General features: G+C 45.5%; 29 non-coding genes across 29 annotated transcripts; 13 read left to right on the top strand and 16 right to left on the bottom strand.

Annotated features, from left to right (window-relative positions):
* Window positions 1-35: 35 nt before the first annotated feature.
* Window positions 36-150, bottom strand: LOC141291425 (U5 spliceosomal RNA). Its single transcript, XR_012340334.1, has one exon. It is a non-coding gene; the product is annotated as a U5 spliceosomal RNA (small nuclear RNA).
* Window positions 151-2,617: 2,467 nt separating this feature from the next.
* LOC141291350 (U5 spliceosomal RNA) lies at window positions 2,618-2,732 on the bottom strand. The gene has a single exon (XR_012340322.1). It is a non-coding gene; the product is annotated as a U5 spliceosomal RNA (small nuclear RNA).
* A 399-nt stretch (window positions 2,733-3,131) lies between these two features.
* On the top strand, window positions 3,132-3,202 carry trnag-gcc (transfer RNA glycine (anticodon GCC)). Its single transcript has one exon. It is a non-coding gene; the product is annotated as a tRNA-Gly (tRNA).
* A 570-nt stretch (window positions 3,203-3,772) lies between these two features.
* On the top strand, window positions 3,773-3,844 carry trnad-guc (transfer RNA aspartic acid (anticodon GUC)). Its single transcript has one exon. It is a non-coding gene; the product is annotated as a tRNA-Asp (tRNA).
* Window positions 3,845-5,199: 1,355 nt separating this feature from the next.
* On the bottom strand, window positions 5,200-5,314 carry LOC141291343 (U5 spliceosomal RNA). Its single transcript, XR_012340321.1, has one exon. It is a non-coding gene; the product is annotated as a U5 spliceosomal RNA (small nuclear RNA).
* Window positions 5,315-7,107: 1,793 nt separating this feature from the next.
* LOC141288393 (U5 spliceosomal RNA) lies at window positions 7,108-7,223 on the bottom strand. The gene has a single exon (XR_012339673.1). It is a non-coding gene; the product is annotated as a U5 spliceosomal RNA (small nuclear RNA).
* A 399-nt stretch (window positions 7,224-7,622) lies between these two features.
* Window positions 7,623-7,693, top strand: trnag-gcc (transfer RNA glycine (anticodon GCC)). The gene has a single exon. It is a non-coding gene; the product is annotated as a tRNA-Gly (tRNA).
* Window positions 7,694-8,262: 569 nt separating this feature from the next.
* Window positions 8,263-8,334, top strand: trnad-guc (transfer RNA aspartic acid (anticodon GUC)). Its single transcript has one exon. It is a non-coding gene; the product is annotated as a tRNA-Asp (tRNA).
* A 103-nt stretch (window positions 8,335-8,437) lies between these two features.
* On the bottom strand, window positions 8,438-8,509 carry trnag-ucc (transfer RNA glycine (anticodon UCC)). The gene has a single exon. It is a non-coding gene; the product is annotated as a tRNA-Gly (tRNA).
* A 505-nt stretch (window positions 8,510-9,014) lies between these two features.
* Window positions 9,015-9,130, bottom strand: LOC141288779 (U5 spliceosomal RNA). Its single transcript, XR_012339739.1, has one exon. It is a non-coding gene; the product is annotated as a U5 spliceosomal RNA (small nuclear RNA).
* Window positions 9,131-9,902: 772 nt separating this feature from the next.
* Window positions 9,903-9,974, top strand: trnad-guc (transfer RNA aspartic acid (anticodon GUC)). Its single transcript has one exon. It is a non-coding gene; the product is annotated as a tRNA-Asp (tRNA).
* A 1,355-nt stretch (window positions 9,975-11,329) lies between these two features.
* On the bottom strand, window positions 11,330-11,444 carry LOC141291336 (U5 spliceosomal RNA). Its single transcript, XR_012340320.1, has one exon. It is a non-coding gene; the product is annotated as a U5 spliceosomal RNA (small nuclear RNA).
* A 2,467-nt stretch (window positions 11,445-13,911) lies between these two features.
* Window positions 13,912-14,026, bottom strand: LOC141291329 (U5 spliceosomal RNA). The gene has a single exon (XR_012340319.1). It is a non-coding gene; the product is annotated as a U5 spliceosomal RNA (small nuclear RNA).
* A 399-nt stretch (window positions 14,027-14,425) lies between these two features.
* On the top strand, window positions 14,426-14,496 carry trnag-gcc (transfer RNA glycine (anticodon GCC)). The gene has a single exon. It is a non-coding gene; the product is annotated as a tRNA-Gly (tRNA).
* Window positions 14,497-15,066: 570 nt separating this feature from the next.
* On the top strand, window positions 15,067-15,138 carry trnad-guc (transfer RNA aspartic acid (anticodon GUC)). The gene has a single exon. It is a non-coding gene; the product is annotated as a tRNA-Asp (tRNA).
* A 1,355-nt stretch (window positions 15,139-16,493) lies between these two features.
* On the bottom strand, window positions 16,494-16,608 carry LOC141291322 (U5 spliceosomal RNA). The gene has a single exon (XR_012340318.1). It is a non-coding gene; the product is annotated as a U5 spliceosomal RNA (small nuclear RNA).
* Window positions 16,609-18,401: 1,793 nt separating this feature from the next.
* LOC141288390 (U5 spliceosomal RNA) lies at window positions 18,402-18,517 on the bottom strand. The gene has a single exon (XR_012339672.1). It is a non-coding gene; the product is annotated as a U5 spliceosomal RNA (small nuclear RNA).
* Window positions 18,518-18,916: 399 nt separating this feature from the next.
* trnag-gcc (transfer RNA glycine (anticodon GCC)) lies at window positions 18,917-18,987 on the top strand. Its single transcript has one exon. It is a non-coding gene; the product is annotated as a tRNA-Gly (tRNA).
* Window positions 18,988-19,556: 569 nt separating this feature from the next.
* On the top strand, window positions 19,557-19,628 carry trnad-guc (transfer RNA aspartic acid (anticodon GUC)). Its single transcript has one exon. It is a non-coding gene; the product is annotated as a tRNA-Asp (tRNA).
* Window positions 19,629-19,731: 103 nt separating this feature from the next.
* Window positions 19,732-19,803, bottom strand: trnag-ucc (transfer RNA glycine (anticodon UCC)). The gene has a single exon. It is a non-coding gene; the product is annotated as a tRNA-Gly (tRNA).
* Window positions 19,804-20,308: 505 nt separating this feature from the next.
* Window positions 20,309-20,424, bottom strand: LOC141288775 (U5 spliceosomal RNA). The gene has a single exon (XR_012339738.1). It is a non-coding gene; the product is annotated as a U5 spliceosomal RNA (small nuclear RNA).
* A 772-nt stretch (window positions 20,425-21,196) lies between these two features.
* On the top strand, window positions 21,197-21,268 carry trnad-guc (transfer RNA aspartic acid (anticodon GUC)). Its single transcript has one exon. It is a non-coding gene; the product is annotated as a tRNA-Asp (tRNA).
* A 103-nt stretch (window positions 21,269-21,371) lies between these two features.
* trnag-ucc (transfer RNA glycine (anticodon UCC)) lies at window positions 21,372-21,443 on the bottom strand. The gene has a single exon. It is a non-coding gene; the product is annotated as a tRNA-Gly (tRNA).
* A 1,180-nt stretch (window positions 21,444-22,623) lies between these two features.
* On the bottom strand, window positions 22,624-22,738 carry LOC141291490 (U5 spliceosomal RNA). Its single transcript, XR_012340340.1, has one exon. It is a non-coding gene; the product is annotated as a U5 spliceosomal RNA (small nuclear RNA).
* A 399-nt stretch (window positions 22,739-23,137) lies between these two features.
* Window positions 23,138-23,208, top strand: trnag-gcc (transfer RNA glycine (anticodon GCC)). The gene has a single exon. It is a non-coding gene; the product is annotated as a tRNA-Gly (tRNA).
* Window positions 23,209-23,778: 570 nt separating this feature from the next.
* Window positions 23,779-23,850, top strand: trnad-guc (transfer RNA aspartic acid (anticodon GUC)). The gene has a single exon. It is a non-coding gene; the product is annotated as a tRNA-Asp (tRNA).
* A 103-nt stretch (window positions 23,851-23,953) lies between these two features.
* On the bottom strand, window positions 23,954-24,025 carry trnag-ucc (transfer RNA glycine (anticodon UCC)). Its single transcript has one exon. It is a non-coding gene; the product is annotated as a tRNA-Gly (tRNA).
* Window positions 24,026-25,205: 1,180 nt separating this feature from the next.
* Window positions 25,206-25,320, bottom strand: LOC141291307 (U5 spliceosomal RNA). Its single transcript, XR_012340315.1, has one exon. It is a non-coding gene; the product is annotated as a U5 spliceosomal RNA (small nuclear RNA).
* A 399-nt stretch (window positions 25,321-25,719) lies between these two features.
* On the top strand, window positions 25,720-25,790 carry trnag-gcc (transfer RNA glycine (anticodon GCC)). Its single transcript has one exon. It is a non-coding gene; the product is annotated as a tRNA-Gly (tRNA).
* The last annotated feature ends 490 nt before the right edge of the window (window positions 25,791-26,280 follow it).

The following is a 26,280-nucleotide window of genomic DNA, read 5'->3' as shown; positions in this document are numbered from 1 at the left end:
AGTAATGAACCTTTTTACAATACAGTTGAGGGGAAAGCTTTAGTGCTTCGAAAAGCTTCATTTTCCCATCACTACGGAAAGGTTCCCCTCCACGGAAATCTTTAGTAAAAGGCGAAAGATTTATGCATCTATGAAGAGAAACTCGAGTTGTGTGCCCACGCGCTTGAGCATGTGCGCTCCCTGTGGTAAACCACTATACTCACAAAGGGTAATCTAGGGTGCCGATAAGATTTTCATCTCCCCCTCACTCCAAATGGGAGGAGTAAAAGTTAAAAAGTCTCTTCCATCATCCATTCTCGCCTGCCACACAGGAGGCCTGGCTCTGATTCCCGGGCAAATGCAGGAACAGAGTTCTTTTAAGTAAGGGGTGTGTGTTTGCATGTGTGTGGGATTCTTTAAAATGAGCCTTGAAGGCCGAGCCTGATTTGCTAGAAGGAGCTCCAAACTTTGCATATTGACCCAACCCCCCTTTCCCTGGATTTGACGTGTAACAGTTACGCACCATTACTAAATCCAGGGCAATGTGAAGGCCGAAGCTCTCCCAGCCGAGCATTGGTGGTTCAGTGGTAGAATTCTCGCCTGCCACGCGGGAGACACGGGTCCGATTCCCGGCCAATGCAGGAACGGAGTCCTTTTAATTAAGTTGTGTGTGTGCTTGCATGTGTGTAAGGTTCTTTAAAATGAAGCCTGATTTACTTGAAGGAGCTCCAACCTTTGCATACCGACCCACCCCCGTTCCCTGCCGAATCTTTTCAGAAACTCATTAGTCCGTCTATATTCGTCAAATGCCTATAAAACTTGTTCACTTTATCTATAGGTTGACGAAGTTTAGCAGTGGGCAATATACTCGTAAATGCGGTGTTAATTCCAAACGTTCTCCCTCCTTTCCGAGCATTGGTGGTTCAGTGGTAGAATTCTAGCAGTGGGCGATATGATCCACGTAAATGCGATGTTACTGCCACATGATTTCCCATCCTTTTTTTTCATGTTCCCATTATGAAAAGTAAAAAAAATAGTAATAATAGTAAAGTGGTCCAAATGAGGACCCCCTGTAATGTGTAGCATTCAAGATATTGGGAGACTCAATAAGATCAAGGCAGGTTGATTTGTTTTTTTTCATGGAGTAGTGGCTCCTTATGCTGATGTCGGTGAAGTCAAGGCGGCTGGGGGCGAAGAACACTGGGTACGGCTCCTCGTTAGTATAGTGGACAGTATCTCCGCCTGTCACGCGGAAGACCGTTGTTCGATTCCCCGACGGGGAGACCCAGCTCTTTGCTGCTGCTGAACGACTCATCCAAAAGATTTTGGTGCTGACAGAGGTCACAGAAGGAGTTCTGCTTCAACGTCAGCCAGAGACAAAACAAATGCGTTGGTCGGTAATCGAACCCGGGTCAACTGCTTGGAAGGCAGCTATGCTCACCACTATACCACCAACGCAAGTGCCCGACTCCAGCTTTTAGCCATCTGAAAAGAATGCTTGAAATGCACAAGTCACTGATAGGGCAAAAGGAGCTGAAGCCATCTTTGTTTGTATCCCGTCATGTACGAGAGAGTGCTGTCTTTCCATGCGGGCTAAAGAAATCTGGAGCTGCGACGCAGAAAGCGCAAAGTCCGCAAGTACAGAACGTGGTGAGGCGCGCTTCGTTCCACCGCCCATTGGCTGGTGGCCAGTTTTACTCTTGACACTCCAATACAGCTCTGTTGTGAGCAGAAAAGAATGCTGGAAGTACATGAGTCACTGACAGGGCCAAAGTGGCTGAAGCCCAAGGTTTGGATCCCATCATGTCATGAGAGTGCTGTCTTTCCATGCTGGCTGAAAAAAAATGTGAAGTTGCGACACAGGAAGCGCAAAGGCTGCAAACACGGTCCACGAGAAAGCACGCTTTGCTCCAATGCACATTGGTGTGTGGTCAGATTTAGTCTGCTATTGAAACTGCAGTGCAGCTCTGCTGTGAGCAGAGCACCCAAAAATACAGGTCACTCGGAAAGGTAGTGATGTAACGTTTGACACCGAAGCTTCGAAGCTTGTATCAAAAAAACGAAACATCTCACATTGAAGCACTGTACCGGAGCTTGATTCGTTTTGCCATAACCACATGACCTGTGACGTCCGATGCTTCGTTTTCACACACAACCACGTGACTGCTTCATATTCTGATTCAAATAACGCAAACTCCTTGCGCAGGTTTCAAGTGTCATTCGCTTTTTGTTAAGAATAAAATCATAATACGAATAAATATGTACATGTGTAGTTTTGTGCATGTCAATTTTGTAGTTATCCTTGCTTCACTAGCACTTCTAATTAATAATAATTATTAGTCAACTTAACAGTTAATTTACTTTGAACATAGATGCCTACATAAACCATGCTTATACTTTTAGAATTTTATAAAAAAGTTTATTTACAGATTAATTCAAGTAAAATGACATTTTTATTATTTTTTAATTTCTGACGGTTTTCGTTGCACTTGATGTATTTGATGAAACTGTCCAAAATCGCTTTGAGATCTGGGACGCAAAGGCAACTTTTTCCACCTTTGGCCACAAGATGTCATTAGTGTGCAACGTGTTGAAAAGCTTCGAGTAATGAACCTTTTTACAATACAGTTGAGGGGAAAGCTTTAGTGCTTCGAAAAGCTTCATTTTCCCATCACTACGGAAAGGTTCCCCTCCACGGAAATCTTTAGTAAAAGGCGAAAGATTTATGCGTCTATGAAGAGAAACTCGAGTTGTGTGCCCACGCGCTTGAGCATGTGCGCTCCCTGTGGTAAACCACTATACTCACAAAGGGTAATCTAGGGTGCCGATAAGATTTTCATCTCCCCCTCACTCCAAATGGGAGGAGTAAAAGTTAAAAAGTCTCTTCCATCATCCATTCTCGCCTGCCACACAGGAGGCCTGGCTCTGATTCCCGGGCAAATGCAGGAACAGAGTTCTTTTAAGTAAGGGGTGTGTGTTTGCATGTGTGTGGGATTCTTTAAAATGAGCCTTGAAGGCCGAGCCTGATTTGCTAGAAGGAGCTCCAAACTTTGCATATTGACCCAACCCCCCTTTCCCTGGATTTGACGTGTAACAGTTACGCACCATTACTAAATCCAGGGCAATGTGAAGGCCGAAGCTCTCCCAGCCGAGCATTGGTGGTTCAGTGGTAGAATTCTCGCCTGCCACGCGGGAGACCCGGGTCCGATTCCCGGCCAATGCAGGAACGGAGTCCTTTTAATTAAGTTGTGTGTGTGCTTGCATGTGTGTAAGGTTCTTTAAAATGAAGCCTGATTTACTTGAAGGAGCTCCAACCTTTGCATACCGACCCACCCCCGTTCCCTGCCGAATCTTTTCAGAAACTCATTAGTCCGTCTATATTCGTCAAATGCCTATAAAACTTGTTCACTTTATCTATAGGTTGACGAAGTTTAGCAGTGGGCAATATACTCGTAAATGCGGTGTTAATTCCAAACGTTCTCCCTCCTTTCCGAGCATTGGTGGTTCAGTGGTAGAATTCTAGCAGTGGGCGATATGATCCACGTAAATGCGATGTTACTGCCACATGATTTCCCATCCTTTTTTTTCATGTTCCCATTATGAAAATTAAAAAAAATAGTAATAATAGTAAAGTGGTCCAAATGAGGACCCCCTGTAATGTGTAGCATTCAAGATATTGGGAGACTCAATAAGATCAAGGCAGGTTGATTTGTTTTTTTTCATGGAGTAGTGGCTCCTTATGCTGATGTCGGTGAAGTCAAGGCGGCTGGGGGCGAAGAACACTGGGTACGGCTCCTCGTTAGTATAGTGGACAGTATCTCCGCCTGTCACGCGGAAGACCGGGGTTCGATTCCCCGACGGGGAGACCCAGCTCTTTGCTGCTGCTGAACGACTCATCCAAAAGATTTTGGTGCTGACAGAGGTCACAGAAGGAGTTCTGCTTCAACGTCAGCCAGAGCCAAAACAAATGCGTTGGTCGGGAATCGAACCCGGGTCAACTGCTTGGAAGGCAGCTATGCTCACCACTATACCACCAACGTAAGTGCCCGACTCCAGCTTTTAGCCATCTGAAAAGAATGCTTGAAATGCACAAGTCACTGATAGGGCAAAAGGAGCTGAAGCCATCTTTGTTTGTATCCCGTCATGTACGAGAGAGTGCTGTCTTTCCATGCGGGCTAAAGAAATCTGGAGCTGCGACGCAGAAAGCGCAAAGTCCGCAAGTACAGAACGTGGTGAGGCGCGCTTCGTTCCACCGCCCATTGGCTGGTGGCCAGTTTTACTCTTGACACTCCAATACAGCTCTGTTGTGAGCAGAAAAGAATGCTGGAAGTACATGAGTCACTGACAGGGCCAAAGTGGCTGAAGCCCAAGGTTTGGATCCCATCATGTCATGAGAGTGCTGTCTTTCCATGCTGGCTGAAAAAAAATGTGAAGTTGCGACACAGGAAGCGCAAAGGCTGCAAACACGGTCCACGAGAAAGCACGCTTTGCTCCAATGCACATTGGTGTGTGGTCAGATTTAGTCTGCTATTGAAACTGCAGTGCAGCTCTGCTGTGAGCAGAGCACCCAAAAATACAGGTCACTCGGAAAGGTAGTGATGTAACGTTTGACACCGAAGCTTCGAAGCTTGTATCAAAAAAACGAAACATCTCACAGTGAAGCACTGTACCGGAGCTTGATTCGTTTTGCCATAACCACATGACCTGTGACGTCCGATGCTTCGTTTTCACACACAACCACGTGACTGCTTCATATTCTGATTCAAATAACGCAAACTCCTTGCGCAGGTTTCAAGTGTCATTCGCTTTTTGTTAAGAATAAAATCATAATACGAATAAATATGTACATGTGTAGTTTTGTGCATGTCAATTTTGTAGTTATCCTTGCTTCACTAGCACTTCTAATTAATAATAATTATTAGTCAACTTAACAGTTAATTTACTTTGAACATAGATGCCTACATAAACCATGCTTATACTTTTAGAATTTTATAAAAAAGTTTATTTACAGATTAATTCAAGTAAAATTACATTTTTATTATTTTTTAATTTCTGACGGTTTTCGTTGCACTTGATGTATTTGATGAAACTGTCCAAAATCGCTTTGAGATCTGGGACGCAAAGGCAACTTTTTCCACCTTTGGCCACAAGATGTCATTAGTGCGCAACGTGTTGAAAAGCTTCGAGTAATGAACCTTTTTACAATACAGTTGAGGGGAAAGCTTTAGTGCTTCGAAAAGCTTCATTTTCCCATCACTACGGAAAGGTTCCCCTCCACGGAAATCTTTAGTAAAAGGCGAAAGATTTATGCGTCTATGAAGAGAAACTCGAGTTGTGTGCCCACGCGCTTGAGCATGTGCGCTCCCTGTGGTAAACCACTATACTCACAAAGGGTAATCTAGGGTGCCGATAAGATTTTCATCTCCCCCTCACTCCAAATGGGAGGAGTAAAAGTTAAAAAGTCTCTTCCATCATCCATTCTCGCCTGCCACACAGGAGGCCTGGCTCTGATTCCCGGGCAAATGCAGGAACAGAGTTCTTTTAAGTAAGGGGTGTGTGTTTGCATGTGTGTGGGATTCTTTAAAATGAGCCTTGAAGGCCGAGCCTGATTTGCTAGAAGGAGCTCCAAACTTTGCATATTGACCCAACCCCCCTTTCCCTGGATTTGACGTGTAACAGTTACGCACCATTACTAAATCCAGGGCAATGTGAAGGCCGAAGCTCTCCCAGCCGAGCATTGGTGGTTCAGTGGTAGAATTCTCGCCTGCCACGCGGGAGACACGGGTCCGATTCCTGGCCAATGCAGGAACGGAGTCCTTTTAATTAAGTTGTGTGTGTGCTTGCATGTGTGTAAGGTTCTTTAAAATGAAGCCTGATTTACTTGAAGGAGCTCCAACCTTTGCATACCGACCCACCCCCGTTCCCTGCCGAATCTTTTCAGAAACTCATTAGTCCGTCTATATTCGTCAAATGCCTATAAAACTTGTTCACTTTATCTATAGGTTGACGAAGTTTAGCAGTGGGCAATATACTCGTAAATGCGGTGTTAATTCCAAACGTTCTCCCTCCTTTCCGAGCATTGGTCGTTCAGTGGTAGAATTCTAGCAGTGGGCGATATGATCCACGTAAATGCGATGTTACTGCCACATGATTTCCCATCCTTTTTTTTCATGTTCCCATTATGAAAAGTAAAAAAAAATAGTAATAATAGTAAAGTGGTCCAAATGAGGACCCCCTGTAATGTGTAGCATTCAAGATATTGGGAGACTCAATAAGATCAAGGCAGGTTGATTTGTTTTTTTTCATGGAGTAGTGGCTCCTTATGCTGATGTCGGTGAAGTCAAGGCGGCTGGGGGCGAAGAACACTGGGTACGGCTCCTCGTTAGTATAGTGGACAGTATCTCCGCCTGTCACGCGGAAGACCGTTGTTCGATTCCCCGACGGGGAGACCCAGCTCTTTGCTGCTGCTGAACGACTCATCCAAAAGATTTTGGTGCTGACAGAGGTCACAGAAGGAGTTCTGCTTCAACGTCAGCCAGAGACAAAACAAATGCGTTGGTCGGTAATCGAACCCGGGTCAACTGCTTGGAAGGCAGCTATGCTCACCACTATACCACCAACGCAAGTGCCCGACTCCAGCTTTTAGCCATCTGAAAAGAATGCTTGAAATGCACAAGTCACTGATAGGGCAAAAGGAGCTGAAGCCATCTTTGTTTGTATCCCGTCATGTACGAGAGAGTGCTGTCTTTCCATGCGGGCTAAAGAAATCTGGAGCTGCGACGCAGAAAGCGCAAAGTCCGCAAGTACAGAACGTGGTGAGGCGCGCTTCGTTCCACCGCCCATTGGCTGGTGGCCAGTTTTACTCTTGACACTCCAATACAGCTCTGTTGTGAGCAGAAAAGAATGCTGGAAGTACATGAGTCACTGACAGGGCCAAAGTGGCTGAAGCCCAAGGTTTGGATCCCATCATGTCATGAGAGTGCTGTCTTTCCATGCTGGCTGAAAAAAAATGTGAAGTTGCGACACAGGAAGCGCAAAGGCTGCAAACACGGTCCACGAGAAAGCACGCTTTGCTCCAATGCACATTGGTGTGTGGTCAGATTTAGTCTGCTATTGAAACTGCAGTGCAGCTCTGCTGTGAGCAGAGCACCCAAAAATACAGGTCACTCGGAAAGGTTCCCCTCCACGGAAATCTTTAGTAAAAGGCGAAAGATTTATGCGTCTATGAAGAGAAACTCGAGTTGTGTGCCCACGCGCTTGAGCATGTGCGCTCCCTGTGGTAAACCACTATACTCACAAAGGGTAATCTAGGGTGGCGATAAGATTTTCATCTCCCCCTCACTCCAAATGGGAGGAGTAAAAGTTAAAAAGTCTCTTCCATCATCCATTCTCGCCTGCCACACAGGAGGCCTGGCTCTGATTCCCGGGCAAATGCAGGAACAGAGTTCTTTTAAGTAAGGGGTGTGTGTTTGCATGTGTGTGGGATTCTTTAAAATGAGCCTTGAAGGCCGAGCCTGATTTGCTAGAAGGAGCTCCAAACTTTGCATATTGACCCAACCCCCCTTTCCCTGGATTTGACGTGTAACAGTTACGCACCATTACTAAATCCAGGGCAATGTGAAGGCCGAAGTTCTCCCAGCCGAGCATTGGTGGTTCAGTGGTAGAATTCTCGCCTGCCACGCGGGAGACCCGGGTCCGATTCCCGGCCAATGCAGGAACGGAGTCCTTTTAATTAAGTTGTGTGTGTGCTTGCATGTGTGTAAGGTTCTTTAAAATGAAGCCTGATTTACTTGAAGGAGCTCCAACCTTTGCATACCGACCAACCCCCGTTCCCTGCCGAATCTTTTCAGAAACTCATTAGTCCGTCTATATTCGTCAAATGCCTATAAAACTTGTTCACTTTATCTATAGGTTGACGAAGTTTAGCAGTGGGCAATATACTCGTAAATGCGGTGTTAATTCCAAACGTTCTCCCTGCTTTCCGAGCATTGGTGGTTCAGTGGTAGAATTCTAGCAGTGGGCGATATGATCCACGTAAATGCGATGTTACTGCCACATGATTTCCCATCCCTTTTTTTCATGTTCCCATTATGAAAAGTAAAAAAAATAGTAATAATAGTAAAGTGGTCCAAATGAGGACCCCCTGTAATGTGTAGCATTCAAGATATTGGGAGACTCAATAAGATCAAGGCAGGTTGATTTTTTTTTTTCATGGAGTAGTGGCTCCTTATGCTGATGTCGGTGAAGTCAAGTCGGCTGGGGGCGAGGAACAGTGGGTACAGCTCCTCGTTAGTATAGTGGACAGTATCTCCGCCTGTCACGCGGAAGACCGGGGTTCGATTCCCCGACGGGGAGACCCAGCTCTTTGCTGCTGCTGAACGACTCATCCAAAAGATTTTGGTGCTGACAGAGGTCACAGAAGGAGTTCTGCTTCAACGTCAACCAGAGCCAAAACAAATGCGTTGGCCGGGAATCGAACCCGGGTCAACTGCTTGGAAGGCAGCTATGCTCACCACTATACCACCAACGCAAGTGCCCGATTCCAGCTTTTAGCCATCTGAAAAGAATGCTTGAAATGCACAAGTCACTGATAGGGCAAAAGGAGCTTAAGCCATCTTTGTTTGTATCCCGTCATGTACGAGAGAGTGCTGTCTTTCCATGCGGGCTAAAGAAATCTGGAGCTGCGACGCAGAAAGCGCAAAGTCCGCAAGTACAGAACGTGGTGAGGCGCGCTTCGTTCCACCGCCCATTGGCTGGTGGCCAGTTTTACTCTTGACACTCCAATACAGCTCTGTTGTGAGCAGAAAAGAATGCTGGAAGTACATGAGTCACTGACAGGGCCAAAGTGGCTGAAGCCCAAGGTTTGGATCCCATCATGTCATGAGAGTGCTGTCTTTCCATGCTGGCTGAAAAAAAATGTGAAGTTGCGACACAGGAAGCGCAAAGGCTGCAAACACGGTCCACGAGAAAGCACGCTTTGCTCCAATGCACATTGGTGTGTGGTCAGATTTAGTCTGCTATTGAAACTGCAGTGCAGCTCTGCTGTGAGCAGAGCACCCAAAAATACAGGTCACTCGGAAAGGTTCCCCTCCACGGAAATCTTTAGTAAAAGGCGAAAGACTTATGCGTCTATGAAGAGAAACTCGAGTTGTGTGCCCACGCGCTTGAGCATGTGCGCTCCCTGTGGTAAACCGCTATACTCACAAAGGGTAATCTAGGGTGCCGATAAGATTTTCATCTCCCCCTCACTCCAAATGGGAGGAGTAAAAGTTAAAAAGTCTCTTCCATCATCCATTCTCGCCTGCCACACAGGAGGCCTGGCTCTGATTCCCGGGCAAATGCAGGAACAGAGTTCTTTTAAGTAAGGGGTGTGTGTTTGCATGTGTGTGGGATTCTTTAAAATGAGCCTTGAAGGCCGAGCCTGATTTGCTAGAAGGAGCTCCAAACTTTGCATACCGACCCACCCCCGTTCCCTGCCGAATCTTTTCAGAAACTCATTAGTCCGTCTATATTCGTCAAATGCCTATAAAACTTGTTCACTTTATCTATAGGTTGACGAAGTTTAGCAGTGGGCAATATACTCGTAAATGCGGTGTTAATTCCAAACGTTCTCCCTGCTTTCCGAGCGTTGGTGGTTCAGTGGTAGAATTCTAGCAGTGGGCGATATGATCCACGTAAATGCGATGTTACTGCCACATGATTTCCCATCCCTTTTTTTCATGTTCCCATTATGAAAAGTAAAAAAAATAGTAATAATAGTAAAGTGGTCCAAATGAGGACCCCCTGTAATGTGTAGCATTCAAGATATTGGGAGACTCAATAAGATCAAGGCAGGTTGATTTTTTTTTTTCATGGAGTAGTGGCTCCTTATGCTGATGTCGGTGAAGTCAAGTCGGCTGGGGGCGAGGAACAGCGGGTACAGCTCCTCGTTAGTATAGTGGACAGTATCTCCGCCTGTCACGCGGAAGACCGGGGTTCGATTCCCCGACGGGGAGACCCAGCTCTTTGCTGCTGCTGAACGACTCATCCAAAAGATTTTGGTGCTGACAGAGGTCACAGAAGGAGTTCTGCTTCAACGTCAACCAGAGCCAAAACAAATGCGTTGGCCGGGAATCGAACCCGGGTCAACTGTTTGGAAGGCAGCTATGCTCACCACTATACCACCAACGCAAGTGCCCGATTCCAGCTTTTAGCCATCTGAAAAGAATGCTTGAAATGCACAAGTCACTGATAGGGCAAAAGGAGCTTAAGCCATCTTTGTTTGTATCCCGTCATGTACGAGAGAGTGCTGTCTTTCCATGCGGGCTAAAGAAATCTGGAGCTGCGACGCAGAAAGCGCAAAGTCCGCAAGTACAGAACGTGGTGAGGCGCGCTTCGTTCCACCGCCCATTGGCTGGTGGCCAGTTTTACTCTTGACACTCCAATACAGCTCTGTTGTGAGCAGAAAAGAATGCTGGAAGTACATGAGTCACTGACAGGGCCAAAGTGGCTGAAGCCCAAGGTTTGGATCCCATCATGTCATGAGAGTGCTGTCTTTCCATGCTGGCTGAAAAAAAATGTGAAGTTGCGACACAGGAAGCGCAAAGGCTGCAAACACGGTCCACGAGAAAGCACGCTTTGCTCCAATGCACATTGGTGTGTGGTCAGATTTAGTCTGCTATTGAAACTGCAGTGCAGCTCTGCTGTGAGCAGAGCACCCAAAAATACAGGTCACTCGGAAAGGTAGTGATGTAACGTTTGACACCGAAGCTTCGTAGCTTGTATCAAAAAAACGAAACATCTCACAGTGAAGCACTGTACCGGAGCTTGATTCGTTTTGCCATAACCACATGACCTGTGACGTCCGATGCTTCGTTTTCACACACAACCACGTGACTGCTTCATATTCTGATTCAAATAACGCAAACTCCTTGCGCAGGTTTCAAGTGTCATTCGCTTTTTGTTAAGAATAAAATCATAATACGAATAAATATGTACATGTGTAGTTTTGTGCATGTCAATTTTGTAGTTATCCTTGCTTCACTAGCACTTCTAATTAATAATAATTATTAGTCAACTTAACAGTTAATTTACTTTGAACATAGATGCCTACATAAACCATGCTTATACTTTTAGAATTTTATAAAAAAGTTTATTTACAGATTAATTCAAGTAAAATGACATTTTTATTATTTTTTAATTTCTGACGGTTTTCGTTGCACTTGATGTATTTGATGAAACTGTCCAAAATCGCTTTGAGATCTGGGACGCAAAGGCAACTTTTTCCACCTTTGGCCACAAGATGTCATTAGTGCGCAACGTGTTGAAAAGCTTCGAGTAATGAACCTTTTTACAATACAGTTGAGGGGAAAGCTTTAGTGCTTCGAAAAGCTTCATTTTCCCATCACTACGGAAAGGTTCCCCTCCACGGAAATCTTTAGTAAAAGGCGAAAGATTTATGCGTCTATGAAGAGAAACTCGAGTTGTGTGCCCACGCGCTTGAGCATGTGCGCTCCCTGTGGTAAACCACTATACTCACAAAGGGTAATCTAGGGTGCCGATAAGATTTTCATCTCCCCCTCACTCCAAATGGGAGGAGTAAAAGTTAAAAAGTCTCTTCCATCATCCATTCTCGCCTGCCACACAGGAGGCCTGGCTCTGATTCCCGGGCAAATGCAGGAACAGAGTTCTTTTAAGTAAGGGGTGTGTGTTTGCATGTGTGTGGGATTCTTTAAAATGAGCCTTGAAGGCCGAGCCTGATTTGCTAGAAGGAGCTCCAAACTTTGCATATTGACCCAACCCCCCTTTCCCTGGATTTGACGTGTAACAGTTACGCACCATTACTAAATCCAGGGCAATGTGAAGGCCGAAGCTCTCCCAGCCGAGCATTGGTGGTTCAGTGGTAGAATTCTCGCCTGCCACGCGGGAGACACGGGTCCGATTCCCGGCCAATGCAGGAACGGAGTCCTTTTAATTAAGTTGTGTGTGTGCTTGCATGTGTGTAAGGTTCTTTAAAATGAAGCCTGATTTACTTGAAGGAGCTCCAACCTTTGCATACCGACCCACCCCCGTTCCCTGCCGAATCTTTTCAGAAACTCATTAGTCCGTCTATATTCGTCAAATGCCTATAAAACTTGTTCACTTTATCTATAGGTTGACGAAGTTTAGCAGTGGGCAATATACTCGTAAATGCGGTGTTAATTCCAAACGTTCTCCCTCCTTTCCGAGCATTGGTGGTTCAGTGGTAGAATTCTAGCAGTGGGCGATATGATCCACGTAAATGCGATGTTACTGCCACATGATTTCCCATCCTTTTTTTTCATGTTCCCATTATGAAAAGTAAAAAAAATAGTAATAATAGTAAAGTGGTCCAAATGAGGACCCCCTGTAATGTGTAGCATTCAAGATATTGGGAGACTCAATAAGATCAAGGCAGGTTGATTTGTTTTTTTTCATGGAGTAGTGGCTCCTTATGCTGATGTCGGTGAAGTCAAGGCGGCTGGGGGCGAAGAACACTGGGTACGGCTCCTCGTTAGTATAGTGGACAGTATCTCCGCCTGTCACGCGGAAGACCGTTGTTCGATTCCCCGACGGGGAGACCCAGCTCTTTGCTGCTGCTGAACGACTCATCCAAAAGATTTTGGTGCTGACAGAGGTCACAGAAGGAGTTCTGCTTCAACGTCAGCCAGAGACAAAACAAATGCGTTGGTCGGTAATCGAACCCGGGTCAACTGCTTGGAAGGCAGCTATGCTCACCACTATACCACCAACGCAAGTGCCCGACTCCAGCTTTTAGCCATCTGAAAAGAATGCTTGAAATGCACAAGTCACTGATAGGGCAAAAGGAGCTGAAGCCATCTTTGTTTGTATCCCGTCATGTACGAGAGAGTGCTGTCTTTCCATGCGGGCTAAAGAAATCTGGAGCTGCGACGCAGAAAGCGCAAAGTCCGCAAGTACAGAACGTGGTGAGGCGCGCTTCGTTCCACCGCCCATTGGCTGGTGGCCAGTTTTACTCTTGACACTCCAATACAGCTCTGTTGTGAGCAGAAAAGAATGCTGGAAGTACATGAGTCACTGACAGGGCCAAAGTGGCTGAAGCCCAAGGTTTGGATCCCATCATGTCATGAGAGTGCTGTCTTTCCATGCTGGCTGAAAAAAAATGTGAAGTTGCGACACAGGAAGCGCAAAGGCTGCAAACACGGTCCACGAGAAAGCACGCTTTGCTCCAATGCACATTGGTGTGTGGTCAGATTTAGTCTGCTATTGAAACTGCAGTGCAGCTCTGCTGTGAGCAGAGCACCCAAAAATACAGGTCACTCGGAAAGGTAGTGATGTAACGTTTGACACCGAAGCTTCGAAGCTTGTATCAAAAAAACGAAACATCTCACATTGAAGCACTGTACCGGAGCTTGATTCGTTTTGCCATAACCACATGACCTGTGACGTCCGATGCTTCGTTTTCACACACAACCACGTGACTGCTTCATATTCTGATTCAAATAACGCAAACTCCTTGCGCAGGTTTCAAGTGTCATTCGCTTTTTGTTAAGAATAAAATCATAATACGAATAAATATGTACATGTGTAGTTTTGTGCATGTCAATTTTGTAGTTATCCTTGCTTCACTAGCACTTCTAATTAATAATAATTATTAGTCAACTTAACAGTTAATTTACTTTGAACATAGATGCCTACATAAACCATGCTTATACTTTTAGAATTTTATAAAAAAGTTTATTTACAGATTAATTCAAGTAAAATGACATTTTTATTATTTTTTAATTTCTGACGGTTTTCGTTGCACTTGATGTATTTGATGAAACTGTCCAAAATCGCTTTGAGATCTGGGACGCAAAGGCAACTTTTTCCACCTTTGGCCACAAGATGTCATTAGTGTGCAACGTGTTGAAAAGCTTCGAGTAATGAACCTTTTTACAATACAGTTGAGGGGAAAGCTTTAGTGCTTCGAAAAGCTTCATTTTCCCATCACTACGGAAAGGTTCCCCTCCACGGAAATCTTTAGTAAAAGGCGAAAGATTTATGCGTCTATGAAGAGAAACTCGAGTTGTGTGCCCACGCGCTTGAGCATGTGCGCTCCCTGTGGTAAACCACTATACTCACAAAGGGTAATCTAGGGTGCCGATAAGATTTTCATCTCCCCCTCACTCCAAATGGGAGGAGTAAAAGTTAAAAAGTCTCTTCCATCATCCATTCTCGCCTGCCACACAGGAGGCCTGGCTCTGATTCCCGGGCAAATGCAGGAACAGAGTTCTTTTAAGTAAGGGGTGTGTGTTTGCATGTGTGTGGGATTCTTTAAAATGAGCCTTGAAGGCCGAGCCTGATTTGCTAGAAGGAGCTCCAAACTTTGCATATTGACCCAACCCCCCTTTCCCTGGATTTGACGTGTAACAGTTACGCACCATTACTAAATCCAGGGCAATGTGAAGGCCGAAGCTCTCCCAGCCGAGCATTGGTGGTTCAGTGGTAGAATTCTCGCCTGCCACGCGGGAGACCCGGGTCCGATTCCCGGCCAATGCAGGAACGGAGTCCTTTTAATTAAGTTGTGTGTGTGCTTGCATGTGTGTAAGGTTCTTTAAAATGAAGCCTGATTTACTTGAAGGAGCTCCAACCTTTGCATACCGACCCACCCCCGTTCCCTGCCGAATCTTTTCAGAAACTCATTAGTCCGTCTATATTCGTCAAATGCCTATAAAACTTGTTCACTTTATCTATAGGTTGACGAAGTTTAGCAGTGGGCAATATACTCGTAAATGCGGTGTTAATTCCAAACGTTCTCCCTCCTTTCCGAGCATTGGTGGTTCAGTGGTAGAATTCTAGCAGTGGGCGATATGATCCACGTAAATGCGATGTTACTGCCACATGATTTCCCATCCTTTTTTTTCATGTTCCCATTATGAAAATTAAAAAAAATAGTAATAATAGTAAAGTGGTCCAAATGAGGACCCCCTGTAATGTGTAGCATTCAAGATATTGGGAGACTCAATAAGATCAAGGCAGGTTGATTTGTTTTTTTTCATGGAGTAGTGGCTCCTTATGCTGATGTCGGTGAAGTCAAGGCGGCTGGGGGCGAAGAACACTGGGTACGGCTCCTCGTTAGTATAGTGGACAGTATCTCCGCCTGTCACGCGGAAGACCGGGGTTCGATTCCCCGACGGGGAGACCCAGCTCTTTGCTGCTGCTGAACGACTCATCCAAAAGATTTTGGTGCTGACAGAGGTCACAGAAGGAGTTCTGCTTCAACGTCAGCCAGAGCCAAAACAAATGCGTTGGTCGGGAATCGAACCCGGGTCAACTGCTTGGAAGGCAGCTATGCTCACCACTATACCACCAACGTAAGTGCCCGACTCCAGCTTTTAGCCATCTGAAAAGAATGCTTGAAATGCACAAGTCACTGATAGGGCAAAAGGAGCTGAAGCCATCTTTGTTTGTATCCCGTCATGTACGAGAGAGTGCTGTCTTTCCATGCGGGCTAAAGAAATCTGGAGCTGCGACGCAGAAAGCGCAAAGTCCGCAAGTACAGAACGTGGTGAGGCGCGCTTCGTTCCACCGCCCATTGGCTGGTGGCCAGTTTTACTCTTGACACTCCAATACAGCTCTGTTGTGAGCAGAAAAGAATGCTGGAAGTACATGAGTCACTGACAGGGCCAAAGTGGCTGAAGCCCAAGGTTTGGATCCCATCATGTCATGAGAGTGCTGTCTTTCCATGCTGGCTGAAAAAAAATGTGAAGTTGCGACACAGGAAGCGCAAAGGCTGCAAACACGGTCCACGAGAAAGCACGCTTTGCTCCAATGCACATTGGTGTGTGGTCAGATTTAGTCTGCTATTGAAACTGCAGTGCAGCTCTGCTGTGAGCAGAGCACCCAAAAATACAGGTCACTCGGAAAGGTAGTGATGTAACGTTTGACACCGAAGCTTCGAAGCTTGTATCAAAAAAACGAAACATCTCACAGTGAAGCACTGTACCGGAGCTTGATTCGTTTTGCCATAACCACATGACCTGTGACGTCCGATGCTTCGTTTTCACACACAACCACGTGACTGCTTCATATTCTGATTCAAATAACGCAAACTCCTTGCGCAGGTTTCAAGTGTCATTCGCTTTTTGTTAAGAATAAAATCATAATACGAATAAATATGTACATGTGTAGTTTTGTGCATGTCAATTTTGTAGTTATCCTTGCTTCACTAGCACTTCTAATTAATAATAATTATTAGTCAACTTAACAGTTAATTTACTTTGAACATAGATGCCTACATAAACCATGCTTATACTTTTAGAATTTTATAAAAAAGTTTATTTACAGATTAATTCAAGTAAAATTACATTTTTATTATTTTTTAATTTCTGACGGTTTTCGTTGCACTTGATGTATTTGATGAAACTGTCCAAAATCGCTTTGAGATCTGGGACGCAAAGGCAACTTTTTCCACCTTTGGCCACAAGATGTCATTAGTGCGCAACGTGTTGAAAAGCTTCGAGTAATGAACCTTTTTACAATACAGTTGAGGGGAAAGCTTTAGTGCTTCGAAAAGCTTCATTTTCCCATCACTACGGAAAGGTTCCCCTCCACGGAAATCTTTAGTAAAAGGCGAAAGATTTATGCGTCTATGAAGAGAAACTCGAGTTGTGTGCCCACGCGCTTGAGCATGTGCGCTCCCTGTGGTAAACCACTATACTCACAAAGGGTAATCTAGGGTGCCGATAAGATTTTCATCTCCCCCTCACTCCAAATGGGAGGAGTAAAAGTTAAAAAGTCTCTTCCATCATCCATTCTCGCCTGCCACACAGGAGGCCTGGCTCTGATTCCCGGGCAAATGCAGGAACAGAGTTCTTTTAAGTAAGGGGTGTGTGTTTGCATGTGTGTGGGATTCTTTAAAATGAGCCTTGAAGGCCGAGCCTGATTTGCTAGAAGGAGCTCCAAACTTTGCATATTGACCCAACCCCCCTTTCCCTGGATTTGACGTGTAACAGTTACGCACCATTACTAAATCCAGGGCAATGTGAAGGCCGAAGCTCTCCCAGCCGAGCATTGGTGGTTCAGTGGTAGAATTCTCGCCTGCCACGCGGGAGACACGGGTCCGATTCCTGGCCAATGCAGGAACGGAGTCCTTTTAATTAAGTTGTGTGTGTGCTTGCATGTGTGTAAGGTTCTTTAAAATGAAGCCTGATTTACTTGAAGGAGCTCCAACCTTTGCATACCGACCCACCCCCGTTCCCTGCCGAATCTTTTCAGAAACTCATTAGTCCGTCTATATTCGTCAAATGCCTATAAAACTTGTTCACTTTATCTATAGGTTGACGAAGTTTAGCAGTGGGCAATATACTCGTAAATGCGGTGTTAATTCCAAACGTTCTCCCTCCTTTCCGAGCATTGGTCGTTCAGTGGTAGAATTCTAGCAGTGGGCGATATGATCCACGTAAATGCGATGTTACTGCCACATGATTTCCCATCCTTTTTTTTCATGTTCCCATTATGAAAAGTAAAAAAAAATAGTAATAATAGTAAAGTGGTCCAAATGAGGACCCCCTGTAATGTGTAGCATTCAAGATATTGGGAGACTCAATAAGATCAAGGCAGGTTGATTTGTTTTTTTTCATGGAGTAGTGGCTCCTTATGCTGATGTCGGTGAAGTCAAGGCGGCTGGGGGCGAAGAACACTGGGTACGGCTCCTCGTTAGTATAGTGGACAGTATCTCCGCCTGTCACGCGGAAGACCGTTGTTCGATTCCCCGACGGGGAGACCCAGCTCTTTGCTGCTGCTGAACGACTCATCCAAAAGATTTTGGTGCTGACAGAGGTCACAGAAGGAGTTCTGCTTCAACGTCAGCCAGAGACAAAACAAATGCGTTGGTCGGTAATCGAACCCGGGTCAACTGCTTGGAAGGCAGCTATGCTCACCACTATACCACCAACGCAAGTGCCCGACTCCAGCTTTTAGCCATCTGAAAAGAATGCTTGAAATGCACAAGTCACTGATAGGGCAAAAGGAGCTGAAGCCATCTTTGTTTGTATCCCGTCATGTACGAGAGAGTGCTGTCTTTCCATGCGGGCTAAAGAAATCTGGAGCTGCGACGCAGAAAGCGCAAAGTCCGCAAGTACAGAACGTGGTGAGGCGCGCTTCGTTCCACCGCCCATTGGCTGGTGGCCAGTTTTACTCTTGACACTCCAATACAGCTCTGTTGTGAGCAGAAAAGAATGCTGGAAGTACATGAGTCACTGACAGGGCCAAAGTGGCTGAAGCCCAAGGTTTGGATCCCATCATGTCATGAGAGTGCTGTCTTTCCATGCTGGCTGAAAAAAAATGTGAAGTTGCGACACAGGAAGCGCAAAGGCTGCAAACACGGTCCACGAGAAAGCACGCTTTGCTCCAATGCACATTGGTGTGTGGTCAGATTTAGTCTGCTATTGAAACTGCAGTGCAGCTCTGCTGTGAGCAGAGCACCCAAAAATACAGGTCACTCGGAAAGGTTCCCCTCCACGGAAATCTTTAGTAAAAGGCGAAAGATTTATGCGTCTATGAAGAGAAACTCGAGTTGTGTGCCCACGCGCTTGAGCATGTGCGCTCCCTGTGGTAAACCACTATACTCACAAAGGGTAATCTAGGGTGCCGATAAGATTTTCATCTCCCCCTCACTCCAAATGGGAGGAGTAAAAGTTAAAAAGTCTCTTCCATCATCCATTCTCGCCTGCCACACAGGAGGCCTGGCTCTGATTCCCGGGCAAATGCAGGAACAGAGTTCTTTTAAGTAAGGGGTGTGTGTTTGCATGTGTGTGGGATTCTTTAAAATGAGCCTTGAAGGCCAAGCCTGATTTGCTAGAAGGAGCTCCAAACTTTGCATATTGACCCAACCCCCCTTTCCCTGGATTTGACGTGTAACAGTTACGCACCATTACTAAATCCAGGGCAATGTGAAGGCCGAAGTTCTCCCAGCCGAGCATTGGTGGTTCAGTGGTAGAATTCTCGCCTGCCACGCGGGAGACCCGGGTCCGATTCCCGGCCAATGCAGGAACGGAGTCCTTTTAATTAAGTTGTGTGTGTGCTTGCATGTGTGTAAGGTTCTTTAAAATGAAGCCTGATTTACTTGAAGGAGCTCCAACCTTTGCATACCGACCAACCCCCGTTCCCTGCCGAATCTTTTCAGAAACTCATTAGTCCGTCTATATTCGTCAAATGCCTATAAAACTTGTTCACTTTATCTATAGGTTGACGAAGTTTAGCAGTGGGCAATATACTCGTAAATGCGGTGTTAATTCCAAACGTTCTCCCTGCTTTCCGAGCATTGGTGGTTCAGTGGTAGAATTCTAGCAGTGGGCGATATGATCCACGTAAATGCGATGTTACTGCCACATGATTTCCCATCCCTTTTTTTCATGTTCCCATTATGAAAAGTAAAAAAAATAGTAATAATAGTAAAGTGGTCCAAATGAGGACCCCCTGTAATGTGTAGCATTCAAGATATTGGGAGACTCAATAAGATCAAGGCAGGTTGATTTTTTTTTTTCATGGAGTAGTGGCTCCTTATGCTGATGTCGGTGAAGTCAAGTCGGCTGGGGGCGAGGAACAGTGGGTACAGCTCCTCGTTAGTATAGTGGACAGTATCTCCGCCTGTCACGCGGAAGACCGGGGTTCGATTCCCCGACGGGGAGACCCAGCTCTTTGCTGCTGCTGAACGACTCATCCAAAAGATTTTGGTGCTGACAGAGGTCACAGAAGGAGTTCTGCTTCAACGTCAACCAGAGCCAAAACAAATGCGTTGGCCGGGAATCGAACCCGGGTCAACTGCTTGGAAGGCAGCTATGCTCACCACTATACCACCAACGCAAGTGCCCGATTCCAGCTTTTAGCCATCTGAAAAGAATGCTTGAAATGCACAAGTCACTGATAGGGCAAAAGGAGCTTAAGCCATCTTTGTTTGTATCCCGTCATGTACGAGAGAGTGCTGTCTTTCCATGCGGGCTAAAGAAATCTGGAGCTGCGACGCAGAAAGCGCAAAGTCCGCAAGTACAGAACGTGGTGAGGCGCGCTTCGTTCCACCGCCCATTGGCTGGTGGCCAGTTTTACTCTTGACACTCCAATACAGCTCTGTTGTGAGCAGAAAAGAATGCTGGAAGTACATGAGTCACTGACAGGGCCAAAGTGGCTGAAGCCCAAGGTTTGGATCCCATCATGTCATGAGAGTGCTGTCTTTCCATGCTGGCTGAAAAAAAATGTGAAGTTGCGACACAGGAAGCGCAAAGGCTGCAAACACGGTCCACGAGAAAGCACGCTTTGCTCCAATGCACATTGGTGTGTGGTCAGATTTAGTCTGCTATTGAAACTGCAGTGCAGCTCTGCTGTGAGCAGAGCACCCAAAAATACAGGTCACTCGGAAAGGTTCCCCTCCACGGAAATCTTTAGTAAAAGGCGAAAGACTTATGCGTCTATGAAGAGAAACTCGAGTTGTGTGCCCACGCGCTTGAGCATGTGCGCTCCCTGTGGTAAACCGCTATACTCACAAAGGGTAATCTAGGGTGCCGATAAGATTTTCATCTCCCCCTCACTCCAAATGGGAGGAGTAAAAGTTAAAAAGTCTCTTCCATCATCCATTCTCGCCTGCCACACAGGAGGCCTGGCTCTGATTCCCGGGCAAATGCAGGAACAGAGTTCTTTTAAGTAAGGGGTGTGTGTTTGCATGTGTGTGGGATTCTTTAAAATGAGCCTTGAAGGCCGAGCCTGATTTGCTAGAAGGAGCTCCAAACTTTGCATACCGACCCACCCCCGTTCCCTGCCGAATCTTTTCAGAAACTCATTAGTCCGTCTATATTCGTCAAATGCCTATAAAACTTGTTCACTTTATCTATAGGTTGACGAAGTTTAGCAGTGGGCAATATACTCGTAAATGCGGTGTTAATTCCAAACGTTCTCCCTGCTTTCCGAGCGTTGGTGGTTCAGTGGTAGAATTCTAGCAGTGGGCGATATGATCCACGTAAATGCGATGTTACTGCCACATGATTTCCCATCCCTTTTTTTCATGTTCCCATTATGAAAAGTAAAAAAAATAGTAATAATAGTAAAGTGGTCCAAATGAGGACCCCCTGTAATGTGTAGCATTCAAGATATTGGGAGACTCAATAAGATCAAGGCAGGTTGATTTTTTTTTTTCATGGAGTAGTGGCTCCTTATGCTGATGTCGGTGAAGTCAAGTCGGCTGGGGGCGAGGAACAGCGGGTACAGCTCCTCGTTAGTATAGTGGACAGTATCTCCGCCTGTCACGCGGAAGACCGGGGTTCGATTCCCCGACGGGGAGACCCAGCTCTTTGCTGCTGCTGAACGACTCATCCAAAAGATTTTGGTGCTGACAGAGGTCACAGAAGGAGTTCTGCTTCAACGTCAACCAGAGCCAAAACAAATGCGTTGGCCGGGAATCGAACCCGGGTCAACTGCTTGGAAGGCAGCTATGCTCACCACTATACCACCAACGCAAGTGCCCGATTCCAGCTTTTAGCCATCTGAAAAGAATGCTTGAAATGCACAAGTCACTGATAGGGCAAAAGGAGCTTAAGCCATCTTTGTTTGTATCCCGTCATGTACGAGAGAGTGCTGTCTTTCCATGCGGGCTAAAGAAATCTGGAGCTGCGACGCAGAAAGCGCAAAGTCCGCAAGTACAGAACGTGGTGAGGCGCGCTTCGTTCCACCGCCCATTGGCTGGTGGCCAGTTTTACTCTTGACACTCCAATACAGCTCTGTTGTGAGCAGAAAAGAATGCTGGAAGTACATGAGTCACTGACAGGGCCAAAGTGGCTGAAGCCCAAGGTTTGGATCCCATCATGTCATGAGAGTGCTGTCTTTCCATGCTGGCTGAAAAAAAATGTGAAGTTGCGACACAGGAAGCGCAAAGGCTGCAAACACGGTCCACGAGAAAGCACGCTTTGCTCCAATGCACATTGGTGTGTGGTCAGATTTAGTCTGCTATTGAAACTGCAGTGCAGCTCTGCTGTGAGCAGAGCACCCAAAAATACAGGTCACTCGGAAAGGTAGTGATGTAACGTTTGACACCGAAGCTTCGAAGCTTGTATCAAAAAAACGAAACATCTCACATTGAAGCACTGTACCGGAGCTTGATTCGTTTTGCCATAACCACATGACCTGTGACGTCCGATGCTTCGTTTTCACACACAACCACGTGACTGCTTCATATTCTGATTCAAATAACGCAAACTCCTTGCGCAGGTTTCAAGTGTCATTCGCTTTTTGTTAAGAATAAAATCATAATACGAATAAATATGTACATGTGTAGTTTTGTGCATGTCAATTTTGTAGTTATCCTTGCTTCACTAGCACTTCTAATTAATAATAATTATTAGTCAACTTAACAGTTAATTTACTTTGAACATAGATGCCTACATAAACCATGCTTATACTTTTAGAATTTTATAAAAAAGTTTATTTACAGATTAATTCAAGTAAAATGACATTTTTATTATTTTTTAATTTCTGACGGTTTTCGTTGCACTTGATGTATTTGATGAAACTGTCCAAAATCGCTTTGAGATCTGGGACGCAAAGGCAACTTTTTCCACCTTTGGCCACAAGATGTCATTAGTGTGCAACGTGTTGAAAAGCTTCGAGTAATGAACCTTTTTACAATACAGTTGAGGGGAAAGCTTTAGTGCTTCGAAAAGCTTCATTTTCCCATCACTACGGAAAGGTTCCCCTCCACGGAAATCTTTAGTAAAAGGCGAAACATTTATGCGTCTATGAAGAGAAAATCGAGTTGTGTGCCCACGCGCTTGAGCATGTGCGCTCCCTGTGGTAAACCACTATACTCACAAAGGGTAATCTAGGGTGGCGATAAGATTTTCATCTCCCCCTCACTCCAAATGGGAGGAGTAAAAGTTAAAAAGTCTCTTCCATCATCCATTCTCGCCTGCCACACAGGAGGCCTGGCTCTGATTCCCGGGCAAATGCAGGAACAGAGTTCTTTTAAGTAAGGGGTGTGTGTTTGCATGTGTGTGGGATTCTTTAAAATGAGCCTTGAAGGCCGAGCCTGATTTGCTAGAAGGAGCTCCAAACTTTGCATATTGACCCAACCCCCCTTTCCCTGGATTTGACGTGTAACAGTTACGCACCATTACTAAATCCAGGGCAATGTGAAGGCCGAAGTTCTCCCAGCCGAGCATTGGTGGTTCAGTGGTAGAATTCTCGCCTGCCACGCGGGAGACCCGGGTCCGATTCCCGGCCAATGCAGGAACGGAGTCCTTTTAATTAAGTTGTGTGTGTGCTTGCATGTGTGTAAGGTTCTTTAAAATGAAGCCTGATTTACTTGAAGGAGCTCCAACCTTTGCATACCGACCCACCCCCGTTCCCTGCCGAATCTTTTCAGAAACTCATTAGTCCGTCTATATTCGTCAAATGCCTATAAAACTTGTTCACTTTATCTATAGGTTGACGAAGTTTAGCAGTGGGCAATATACTCGTAAATGCGGTGTTAATTCCAAACGTTCTCCCTCCTTTCCGAGCATTGGTGGTTCAGTGGTAGAATTCTAGCAGTGGGCGATATGATCCACGTAAATGCGATGTTACTGCCACATGATTTCCCATCCTTTTTTTTCATGTTCCCATTATGAAAAGTAAAAAAAATAGTAATAATAGTAAAGTGGTCCAAATGAGGACCCCCTGTAATGTGTAGCATTCAAGATATTGGGAGACTCAATAAGATCAAGGCAGGTTGATTTGTTTTTTTTCATGGAGTAGTGGCTCCTTATGCTGATGTCGGTGAAGTCAAGGCGGCTGGGGGCGAAGAACACTGGGTACGGCTCCTCGTTAGTATAGTGGACAGTATCTCCGCCTGTCACGCGGAAGACCGGGGTTCGATTCCCCGACGGGGAGACCCAGCTCTTTGCTGCTGCTGAACGACTCATCCAAAAGATTTTGGTGCTGACAGAGGTCACAGAAGGAGTTCTGCTTCAACGTCAGCCAGAGCCAAAACAAATGCGTTGGCCGGGAATCGAACCCGGGTCAACTGCTTGGAAGGCAGCTATGCTCACCACTATACCACCAACGCAAGTGCCCGACTCCAGCTTTTAGCCATCTGAAAAGAATGCTTGAAATGCACAAGTCACTGATAGGGCAAAAGGAGCTGAAGCCATCTTTGTTTGTATCCCGTCATGTACGAGAGAGTGCTGTCTTTCCATGCGGGCTAAAGAAATCTGGAGCTGCGACGCAGAAAGCGCAAAGTCCGCAAGTACAGAACGTGGTGAGGCGCGCTTCGTTCCACCGCCCATTGGCTGGTGGCCAGTTTTACTCTTGACACTCCAATACAGCTCTGTTGTGAGCAGAAAAGAATGCTGGAAGTACATGAGTCACTGACAGGGCCAAAGTGGCTGAAGCCCAAGGTTTGGATCCCATCATGTCATGAGAGTGCTGTCTTTCCATGCTGGCTGAAAAAAAATGTGAAGTTGCGACACAGGAAGCGCAAAGGCTGCAAACACGGTCCACGAGAAAGCACGCTTTGCTCCAATGCACATTGGTGTGTGGTCAGATTTAGTCTGCTATTGAAACTGCAGTGCAGCTCTGCTGTGAGCAGAGCACCCAAAAATACAGGTCACTCGGAAAGGTAGTGATGTAACGTTTGACACCGAAGCTTCGAAGCTTGTATCAAAAAAACGAAACATCTCACAGTGAAGCACTGTACCGGAGCTTGATTCGTTTTGCCATAACCACATGACCTGTGACGTCCGATGCTTCGTTTTCACACACAACCACGTGACTGCTTCATATTCTGATTCAAATAACGCAAACTCCTTGCGCAGGTTTCAAGTGTCATTCGCTTTTTGTTAAGAATAAAATCATAATACGAATAAATATGTACATGTGTAGTTTTGTGCATGTCAATTTTGTAGTTATCCTTGCTTCACTAGCACTTCTAATTAATAATAATTATTAGTCAACTTAACAGTTAATTTACTTTGAACATAGATGCCTACATAAACCATGCTTATACTTTTAGAATTTTATAAAAAAGTTTATTTACAGATTAATTCAAGTAAAATGACATTTTTATTATTTTTTAATTTCTGACGGTTTTCGTTGCACTTGATGTATTTGATGAAACTGTCCAAAATCGCTTTGAGATCTGGGACGCAAAGGCAACTTTTTCCACCTTTGGCCACAAGATGTCATTAGTGTGCAACGTGTTGAAAAGCTTCGAGTAATGAACCTTTTTACAATACAGTTGAGGGGAAAGCTTTAGTGCTTCGAAAAGCTTCATTTTCCCATCACTACGGAAAGGTTCCCCTCCACGGAAATCTTTAGTAAAAGGCGAAAGATTTATGCGTCTATGAAGAGAAACTCGAGTTGTGTGCCCACGCGCTTGAGCATGTGCGCTCCCTGTGGTAAACCACTATACTCACAAAGGGTAATCTAGGGTGCCGATAAGATTTTCATCTCCCCCTCACTCCAAATGGGAGGAGTAAAAGTTAAAAAGTCTCTTCCATCATCCATTCTCGCCTGCCACACAGGAGGCCTGGCTCTGATTCCCGGGCAAATGCAGGAACAGAGTTCTTTTAAGTAAGGGGTGTGTGTTTGCATGTGTGTGGGATTCTTTAAAATGAGCCTTGAAGGCCGAGCCTGATTTGCTAGAAGGAGCTCCAAACTTTGCATATTGACCCAACCCCCCTTTCCCTGGATTTGACGTGTAACAGTTACGCACCATTACTAAATCCAGGGCAATGTGAAGGCCGAAGCTCTCCCAGCCGAGCATTGGTGGTTCAGTGGTAGAATTCTCGCCTGCCACGCGGGAGACCCGGGTCCGATTCCCGGCCAATGCAGGAACGGAGTCCTTTTAATTAAGTTGTGTGTGTGCTTGGATGTGTGTAAGGTTCTTTAAAATGAAGCCTGATTTACTTGAAGGAGCTCCAACCTTTGCATACCGACCCACCCCCGTTCCCTGCCGAATCTTTTCAGAAACTCATTAGTCCGTCTATATTCGTCAAATGCCTATAAAACTTGTTCACTTTATCTATAGGTTGACGAAGTTTAGCAGTGGGCAATATACTCGTAAATGCGGTGTTAATTCCAAACGTTCTCCCTCCTTTCCGAGCATTGGTGGTTCAGTGGTAGAATTCTAGCAGTGGGCGATATGATCCACGTAAATGCGATGTTACTGCCACATGATTTCCCATCCTTTTTTTTCATGTTCCCATTATGAAAATTAAAAAAAAATAGTAATAATAGTAAAGTGGTCCAAATGAGGACCCCCTGTAATGTGTAGCATTCAAGATATTGGGAGACTCAATAAGATCAAGGCAGGTTGATTTG

This window comes from Garra rufa, chromosome 1 (genome assembly GCF_049309525.1).
Source record: "Garra rufa chromosome 1, GarRuf1.0, whole genome shotgun sequence".
Taxonomy (NCBI): domain Eukaryota; kingdom Metazoa; phylum Chordata; class Actinopteri; order Cypriniformes; family Cyprinidae; genus Garra; species Garra rufa.
This window is presented reverse-complemented; position numbering and strand designations above follow the sequence as displayed.